The sequence below is a fragment of the Pongo abelii genome, chromosome 19 (assembly GCF_028885655.2).
Source record: "Pongo abelii isolate AG06213 chromosome 19, NHGRI_mPonAbe1-v2.0_pri, whole genome shotgun sequence".
Taxonomy (NCBI): Eukaryota; Metazoa; Chordata; class Mammalia; order Primates; family Hominidae; genus Pongo; species Pongo abelii.
The window spans coordinates 62,184,018-62,193,401 of record NC_072004.2 but is presented as its reverse complement, the minus strand read 5'-3'; the positions used below and the strand labels follow the sequence as shown (position 1 = coordinate 62,193,401).

At 39.3% G+C, this 9,384-nt stretch overlaps 1 pseudogene; it reads right to left on the bottom strand.

Annotated features, from left to right (window-relative positions):
• Positions 1-493: 493 nt before the first annotated feature.
• LOC100447269 (small ribosomal subunit protein uS5-like) lies at positions 494-1,383 on the bottom strand (annotated as a pseudogene).
• Between the last annotated feature and the right edge of the window lie 8,001 nt (positions 1,384-9,384).

Below are 9,384 nucleotides of genomic sequence, written 5' to 3'. Positions count from 1 at the left end.
ACTACTGTAATTTTCAGATTTTTTCCCTATCTACAAATATATGTTGGCAACTTTTGGTAAAACTAAGTCTTAATTTTGAAGCAAACTTTTTACATCATAAGGGATTGATTCTATGTGAAAAAAGACATTAAAAGTTAATATCATTAAAATAGTTAATAAGACATTTGAATTTACATTTGACGTAGCTAGTATTCTCACTGAAATAAATCACATGAAAATACTAAATGGATTAGAGGGTACAGATTCCTCCTATCATCAGTTAAGTTATTGAACCTAATTACACGGAAGGGTCTTTGGAAGAAAAAATCAAACTTCTGCATTTTCACATTAGCAAATTATTTCTGAAACTTTATGATAATGCTGATGTTAAAATCCATTTATATGTTTTTAATTTGAAAATATTGAACTGTTTCAACTTAATAAAAGCATAAGACCAGTATTTTTGCAATTTTTTTTTGTCTTAATTCACTTTATTTTTCTTGTATAAAAAACCCTATGTTGTAGCCACAGCTGGAGCCTAGGTCCGCTGCACGGAGACTCTGGTGTGGGTCTTGACGAGGTGGTCAGTGAATTCCTGATAGGGAGACTTGGTAAATACAGTCTCCTTCCAGAGGTCAGGGGTCAGGTAGCTGTAGGTCTTAGAGATGGCATCAAAGGTGGCCTTGGCGAAGTTGCCTAGGGTGGCAGTGCAGCCCCGGGCTGAGGTGTAGCAGTCATCGATACCAGCCATCATGAGCAGCTTCTTGGGCACAGGTGCGGAGACGATGCCGGTGCCCCTGGGTGCAGGGATGAGGCGCACCAGCACAGAGCCGCAGCGGCCTGTCACCTTGCAAGGGACGGTGTGGGGTTTGCCGGTCTTGTTCGTTCAGTAGCCTCTGCGCATGGGGACAATGGAGAGCTTGGCCAGGATGATGGCCCCACGGATGGTGGCGGCCACCTCCTTGGAGCACTTAACACCCAGGCCGACGTGGCCATTGTAGTCCCCGATAGCAACAAACGCCTTGAACCTGTTGCGCTGGCCAGCAAGGGTCTGCTTCTGCACCGGCATAATCTTCAAAACCTCGTCCTTAAGAGAGGCCCCCAGGAAAAAGTCAATGATCTCAGATTCCTTAATGGGCAGGGAGAAGAGATAGATCTCCTCCAGGGACTTGATCTTCATGTCCTTGACCAAGCGGCCCAGCTTGGTGACGGGCATCCACTCCTTATCCTCGGCCTTGCCTCCGCGAGCTCCGCGGCCTCGGCCCTGGCCCCGTCCACGGCCGCTACCCCGGCCCGGGATGCCACTGCCGAAACCTCCGCGGAAGCCACCGCAGTTCCCCATCCCAGGGCCCGGAGGGCCACCAGGGCCTCCGGGTCCCGCGCTGCACCTGCGTCATCCGCCATTTGGTGTTTCCTCGGAGAAGAAGCTAGTTTTGCAATTTTTAAAGCCTCAAATATCTTGCATTTTTTCTGAGAAACAGGTGAGATTATTAAAACAGTATTTCATTTGTATGTTCAGAATTAATTTGGCTACTTTGTTGCAATCAATAGAGATATGTCAAGGTCAGAAAAGCAAGAAAATGGGAAAAATTCTGAAGTACCACATAGTCAGTCCTCCTGGAGAAGTGAAACGTTATTTAGGACCAAGCCTTCTTCTCAAGTCCTGCCTATCTGGTCAGTCCCTAAAAAAAGGCATCCAGGCCCGGCACGGTGGCTCACGTCTGTAATCCCAGCACTTTGGGAGGCCGAGGCAGGCGGATCACCTGAGGCCAGGAGTTCAAGACCAACCTGACCAATATGATGAAACCCCGTCTCTACTAAAAATACAAAAATTAGCCTGGCGTGGTGGCATGTGTCTGTAATCCCAGCTACTCGGGAGGCTGAGACAGGAGGATCGCTTGAACCTGGGAGGCAGAGGTTGCAGTGAGCCGAGATCATGCCACTGCACTCCAGTGTGGGCAACAAGAGTGAAACTCCATCTCAAAAGAAAAAGAAAGCATCCAGTCCTCCTTACCCTAGATCTCCACCACTAAAATGATTGAGCTATTTCTACTCTGCTTCTATTCTCCAGCCAGCTAATTAAGTTAGCGTGATTGATAAAGACAGTCTTTATGCAAAAATAGGCAGACCTGTGGCACCTGACCAGTTTGTATGCTTTTAGCCAGACACTCTAGGAAAACCATTACAGGCAGCCTTTGAGTCACGCACTTGGATATAGTTAGCAGTGGGTAAGGTAGGAGGATTACAGGATACTGAGCATGGTGACCTATGGGCAAAAAAGGGAGCAAACAAAATGTCAGATGCTTTCTCATAAACTAAGAGTTTATGAGAAAGGAACATTGTTTTCTCATAAACTAAGAGTTTATGAGAAAGGAATATTTAAGACAGACATTTTGCTCATCTAGCCTAGTATGGAACTTCTTTAGCCTTTAAAGACCAGTTCAAATGCAAACGCTTTCTAGAATTTCTCCTTAGGCCAGGCATAGTGGCTTATGCCTGTAATACCAGCCATTTGGGGGGTCAAGGCAGGAGGATTCTTTGAGCCCAGGAGTCAGAGACCAGCCTGGGCAACACAGGGAGACCTGCATCTCTACAAAAGTTTTCTTTAAATACTAGCTGGATGTGATTCCAGCTACCTCATGAGGGCTGAAGTGGGAGGATTGCTTGAGCTTGGGAGGCTGAGGCTGTAATGAGCTAAGATGTGGTGCCACTGCAGCCTGGGTGACAGAAGGAGACCCTATCTCAAAAAAACAAACACACACACACACACCCCAAAAAAAACAACTCTTCTTGATCTCTGTCAGAATCAAGAATCAATGAATTAGTCCTGAGTACATCTACCACATGTTTTTATGCCTCTATCTCCATCTTCAGAATTGTTTATTATTTATGCTGTAACTACTTGTAGGTTAAAGTATGATGCTCCAAAGCACAAAACTGTAGAGACCCTGGGAATTTCTCCCAGGTCATCATCAAATTGTCCCAAATGCTTCCTGAAACTCCTTTTACTTGTCTACTTTTCTTTACATCCATTGTGACATTTGGATTAACATTATGTTAATCCAAAATGCCATTACATCTTTTTTTATCATGTATTAATTTAATGAGATATCTCCTAGCCATTCTATTTTCCTCTAGAAGCCATTCTACTCTCCTTATACTAAAGTGCTCATTGTAATAAGCAAATCAAAAATAATGCCACTGCTTTCTTAAAGCTTTTCAATTATTCCAAGATATATTTCTTTACTGTATCGTCTAGGTCTGTGTAGACAGGTCTTTACTTTTTCCAGTCTCAGCTCTCACCACAATCTTGCTCATACTTGTCTAGCTACAGAAATTTCCTCTTTTACTAAAAACAATTTTATTCTGGTAAGAACACTTAGAGATCTAACCTCTTAATAGATTTTAAGGTGTAAAATACAGTACCGTTGACTATAAGCCAAACGTTGTACAACAGGTCTCTAGAACTTATTCATCTTGCATAACTGAAACTTTACACTCTTTGATTAGTAACTTTTCATTTCCTCCTTCCTACTGGCCCTAGCAACCAACACTCTAATCTCTGCTTCTATGAATTCAACTATTTTAGATACCTCATAAGAGTGGAATTTTACATATTTGTCTGTATGTGCTTGGCTTATTTCACTTAGCATCATTTCCTCAAAGTTTTTCCAGCTCGTCATATATTGCAGGATTTCCTTCTTTTAAAAGGCTGAATAATATTTCACTGTTTACATGGTCCAAGTTTGCTTTATTAACTAATAAATTTATGAATTTGTTTATCATTTCTAGAGCATTCCTCATTAGAGAGACCCTCTTCCATTACACTACCTTTCACAGAGCCCCTGAAAGAAGAATTATATGAGGGTGTGTGAGTGTGTGCACATATATACATGTGTATGTATATGCATAATGTGTGTATGTGTGTGTATATATATACATGGATACATATATATGACCATTGATGGAAAACCTTTATATATATATGTTTTTCAAAATATATAAGGAACTTCTACAATTCAGTAGCAAAAAAAGCCCTAATATTTCAATAACAAAATGGCTGAGGACTTGCATAGACATTTCTCCAAATATGACATATAATTGGGAAGCAGATATATGAAAAAATGGTTGACTTCACTATTCATCAGGGAACTGAAAATCAAAACACATTATCACTTTATATTTGTTAGGATAGCTATTATAAAAAAAGATAAGTGTAGGTGACAATATGAAGAAATCATAACTCTTGTACACTGCTGGTAGAAATGCAAAATGATGACTCTGCTATGGAAAGCAATATAAGGATTCCTTAAAAAATTAAAAATAAAACGATCATATAATCCAGGATCCCACCTTTGGGCATTTATCCAAAAAAATGAAATCACATTAACCTTGTTTTCACCACTCGTTCTTACCACGGTCCCTCCTGCAATGGGACCTATGCTCATTATATGTTCCTACCGGTAATGTGATTTTTCTCTCATATTAACAAAGTAAATTCCTCTTATTCTTTTGGTCTCAGCGCCACCATTACTTCTTTTGGAGGCTCTGTGAAATGTAGTGTGCCAAGAGAGTTCTCTGTAACCAGAAACACTCTGGAAATGATAAAGTAATTCATGGATTTATTAGTTAATAAAGCAAATGTGGACCAGCTGTATAACTTCTCAAAGCATCAGCTTCCTCGTCTATAAGACTAGAATAATACCTACTTTATAGGACTGCTTTGAAAGTTATAAATGATCATTGCCTAGCAGAGTTCTAGCATATGGCATGGCTCAATAAATGCAGCACACATTATTTTTTTTTAATGATGACACTACTCTTGATGACATAATTCAGAACAAAACTGCTGTTAAAATTGTGTTCTATTGTATTTGTGGGAATAGAACCTACACTACTTTAACAAGAAACTGCCAAATAAATTGCTTCATCAAGATGAAAGTCAATTTCGTTCTTAAATCTAACCAGCTTGGAAGGCATCCCAGGGTGGTTAGGACAACTTTATAGTGTTGAAGATCCAGAATGCTTGCTCAGAAATCTTTGGGGTGTTACCCTTGTCTGCACAAAGACGACCACACCCACAGGGACACCTCCCTCTTATGGTCATAAATCAAAAAGTTGCACATACTGCTTTCACTAACATTTCCCTGGCCCAAACTTAAACTCAGTCATTTGGTCATGGCTACCAGCAAGGAAGAGTGGGGCATGTTTTTACCCGGACAGCCATGAGCCAAAAGAAGAATTCTATTACTATAGGGAAAAACTGGAGAAGAAATATTGAGAAAACAGGTAGTAGTTTCCTTCACAGCTTCTGAATTTAAAGGCTTTAAGGTAAAATAATGTCCTACCAAAATGTTAAAAAAAAAAAAAATTAGGGTTGAGTTTAAGAAGCAAGACAGCAAGACAGAGGCAAACGAAACGTTATTTTTTTTAAGTTAAGTCCTCATATACCATAATTTTGCCAATAAAATGCAAGACAATACAAACAGAATCACATTAAGCTTGTGAATGAAAGGACTCCAAGGTTCAGGGTGTCTAGTCTTATTCCCACTGGGGCACCTGAGAGAAATTTAAGCTGTATGCTATAAGAGATGAATCACCGTAGATGGCATAATAAGCCATATTGAGAAAAAAATGCAAGCAAAAGAAACAGAGACTTTTTAGGAGGAAGATTGTAATTTTAAATAGAGTGGTCTTGAAAGGTCTCATTGAGAAGAGGACATGTGAGTAAATACCTAAAGAAAGTTAAGGAGCATGAACCATGCATATACAAGAGAAGACTATTTCAGGATAAAAGCAGCAAGTGCAGATGCCTTGGTCTAGCAGTGTGCCTGGCCTTGTTGAGAAACCGCAAGGAGACCTGCGTGGCCAGAGAAGTGAGTGAGGAAAGAATACAACGAGATGACTCCAAATGCCGTCAGAGAATAGAAGGATGGGGGGCGGGGGACAGCCAGAGTGTAAATGACCTCCTAGCCCATCCTTGGGACTTTGGCATTTAATCTTTGAGATATGGGCACCCTTAGAAGCTTTTGAGCAAAAGAGTGACATGATTGAATTTTTGACAGAGTAGTAATACCACTATTAATAGAGCCTCAATTTATTGAGCGTTCTATTCTTGACAATATAACAAGTTCCTTATTTACATCACCTCACTTCATTCTCACAGCACTGCAAAATCATAATTTATATCCCCATTTTTCCAGATAAAGAAACTGAGTCTTGCAAAGGTTGAATAAATTAATCAGATTAATAAATGACATTCTTGGGATTTTTGATCTTAGGTATATCTGCCTGCAATGTCCTTACTGTTATTTATACTGTTTTATTTGTATCGGTATTGTGATAGCTCACTTGAAAGGTTTATATGTTATTGTCTCACCATAAAATTGTTTCTCATTATATTCTATCCGCTAATATCCTAAATAGATGTGATAAAGAGGTATTCTGCTGTGTCATTATGAAGAGTAGTGTTACTTATGATAGCAATTATTACTCATTAGCATTTGATAAAAACGAGCTTCGTGCCACTGCACTCCTAATCTAAATGGAGCATCATAAATAATAAACCCTCACAATTAGAGTAGAGCTTCTGAACTTGTCTCCGTTTTAATCCCAATAATGAGGCATTTAAATTTATAATTAATTTCCATAGTTTTATAAGCTTTTATCAACTCTCTTCTCTCCCTCCCCTCCAAATCTTACTCTTTTTTTTTTTTTTAAATCTTCCCTCCACAGAAGTTGACTTTCCTGATTTTCATCTGTCCCCACTTGCATGGCCCCCACACAAGTCAGGCACAGCAGTCAGTGTACAAGGGAGTGCCAGTCACCAGTGAATATTCAGAATGATCCTATTCTCTTTACCATCACCACCACTCTCCTAGCTGAAGATCCACCATTAACTTCTGTGGGGCTCAAAACAAGAGTACCAGTGGAGGCCCATAACCTTACATCTATTAGATTGGTGCAAAAGAAATTGCGGTTTTAGACCATGAACTAGGCTCAAACACATCTTTATGAATCAAAATAAGAATGATTAAAATCAACACATTTTTGCCAATGAGTAATAAATTTGTTTATTTCCGTAGTGTGAAAATCTGTGCTTTGGGATTCAAGCAACTCTTGGAAAGCATTTTCTACATCTACATCCTAATGGTTGTGGAAGTGTTTTCCCTGCAAAACATTGTTGAGATGCTTAAAGAAGTGGTAGTCGGTTGGTGAGAGGTCAGGTGAATATGGCAGATGAGGCAAAACTTCATTGCCCAATTCATTCAACTTTTGAAGCGTTGGTTGTGTGATGTGCAGTTGGGCATTGTGGAGAAGAATTGGGCCATTTCTGTTGACCAATGCCGTCTGCAAGCATTGCAGTTTTTGGTGCATCTCATCGATTTGCTGAACATATTTCTCAGATGTAATGCTTTCTCCAGGATTCAGAGAGCTGTAGTGGATCAGATCGGCAGCAGACCACCAAACAGTGACCATGACCTTTTTGGTGCAAGTTTGGCTTTGGGAAGTGTTTTGGAGCTTCTTCCAGCTCAGCTGCTGAGCTGGTCATTGCTGGTTGTCATAAAAAATCCACTTTTCATTTCATATCACAATCCAATCAAGAAATGGTTCATTGTTGCATAGAATAAGAAAAGACAATACTTCAAAACGGCAATTTAAAAAAATTTTCACTCAGCTCATAAGGCACCCATTTATTAAGCTTTTTCACCTTTCCAATTTGCTTCAAATGCCAAATGACTGTAGAATGGTTGATGTTGAGTTCTTCAGCAACTTCTCATGTAGTTGTAGGAGGGTCAGCTTACATGATTGCTCTCAATTGGTTGTTGTCAACTTCCAATGGCTGGCCACTATGCTGCTCATCTTCAAGGCTCTTGTCTCCTTTACAAAACTTTTTGAACCACCACTGCACTGTACGTTCATGAGCAGTTCCTGGACCAAATGCATTGTTGATGTTGCAAAGTTGTCTCTGCTGCTTTATGACCCATTTTGAACTCGAATAAGAAAATTGCAGCTGGGCACAGTGGCTCATGCCTGTAATCCCAGCACTTTGGGAGGCCGAGGCGGGAGAATCACGAGGTCAGGAGATCAAGACCATCCTGGCCAACATGATGAAATCCCGTCTCTATTAAAAATACAAAAATTAGCTGGTCATGGTGGTGCACACCTGTAACCCCAGCTACTCGGGAGGCTGAGGCAGAAGAATCACTAGAACCAGGGAATCAGGGATTGCAGTGAGCCGAGATTGAGTCACTGCACTCCAGCTTGGCAACAGAGCTAGACTCCATCTCAAAAAAAAAAAAAAAAAAGAAAATTGCTCGAATTTGCTTTTTGTCCAACATCATTTCAATAGTCTAAAATAAACATAAAATAAACAGCAAGTAGTGTCATTAGCAAAAAAACATAAATCAAGAAATGCCCATTAAAATGATGGGCATAACCATATTTATTTAAGAGTGTATTTCAATATCAAACAGCAAACATCAACAATGCAAAAACTGCAATTATTTTTGCACCAACAAATGTTACAGATCATGCAAACAAATTGTTAAGTAAAATATATTAAATATGTCCACCTTAACAATTGTAAGAATTTATCTTCAGTCCTTTAAAATTTTTTTCTGGGCCCATCTTTTGTTTGCATTTGAGTGTTTTATTTATTTTAATCTTGATCTCAGACTATATACATTCTCAGTGTTAGATAAGAAATTAAAAAAAATAAAATGGAATTATATTCAAAGTATACGTATTTTATTATATATTTTATTAAAATATGACTTAAGGACCACAAAAATGCCCTAATAATGGAATAGTATGGAGAAATGAGGATCCACTATGTTATAGAGATTTTAAAAATAAATAAATACATCAATAAATAAAATGTAGTTAAAATAAATGAAGAGAAACCTAAGGTATTTTCATAAATTTTCTTTTTTTTTTTTTTGTTTGAGACAGAGTCTTGCTCTGTCACCCAGGCTGCAGTGCAGTGGCTCGATCTCGGCTCACTGCAACCTCTGCCTCCTGGGTTCACGCCATTCTCCTGCCTCAGCCTCCTGAGTAGCTGGGACTACAGGCGCCCACCACCACGCCTGACTAATTTTTTTGTATTTTTAGTGGAGACGGGATTTCACCGTGTTAGCCAGGATGTTCTCAATCTCCTGACCTTGTGATCCGCCCGCCTCAGCCTCCCAAAGTGCTGGCATTACAGGCATGAGCCACCGCACCCGGCCCATAATTTTTCATATAGACCTTCTAAAAAGTTATTTTATCTAAATATTCAAATGTATTAAAATTAAAAGCCAAAAAATTATAACATGAGAGATACATATTTTATATCTTAATTATATTATAACACAAACTACCAATAGATACCAGTGTCTTAAATTATGTTAATTAAACTAAAAT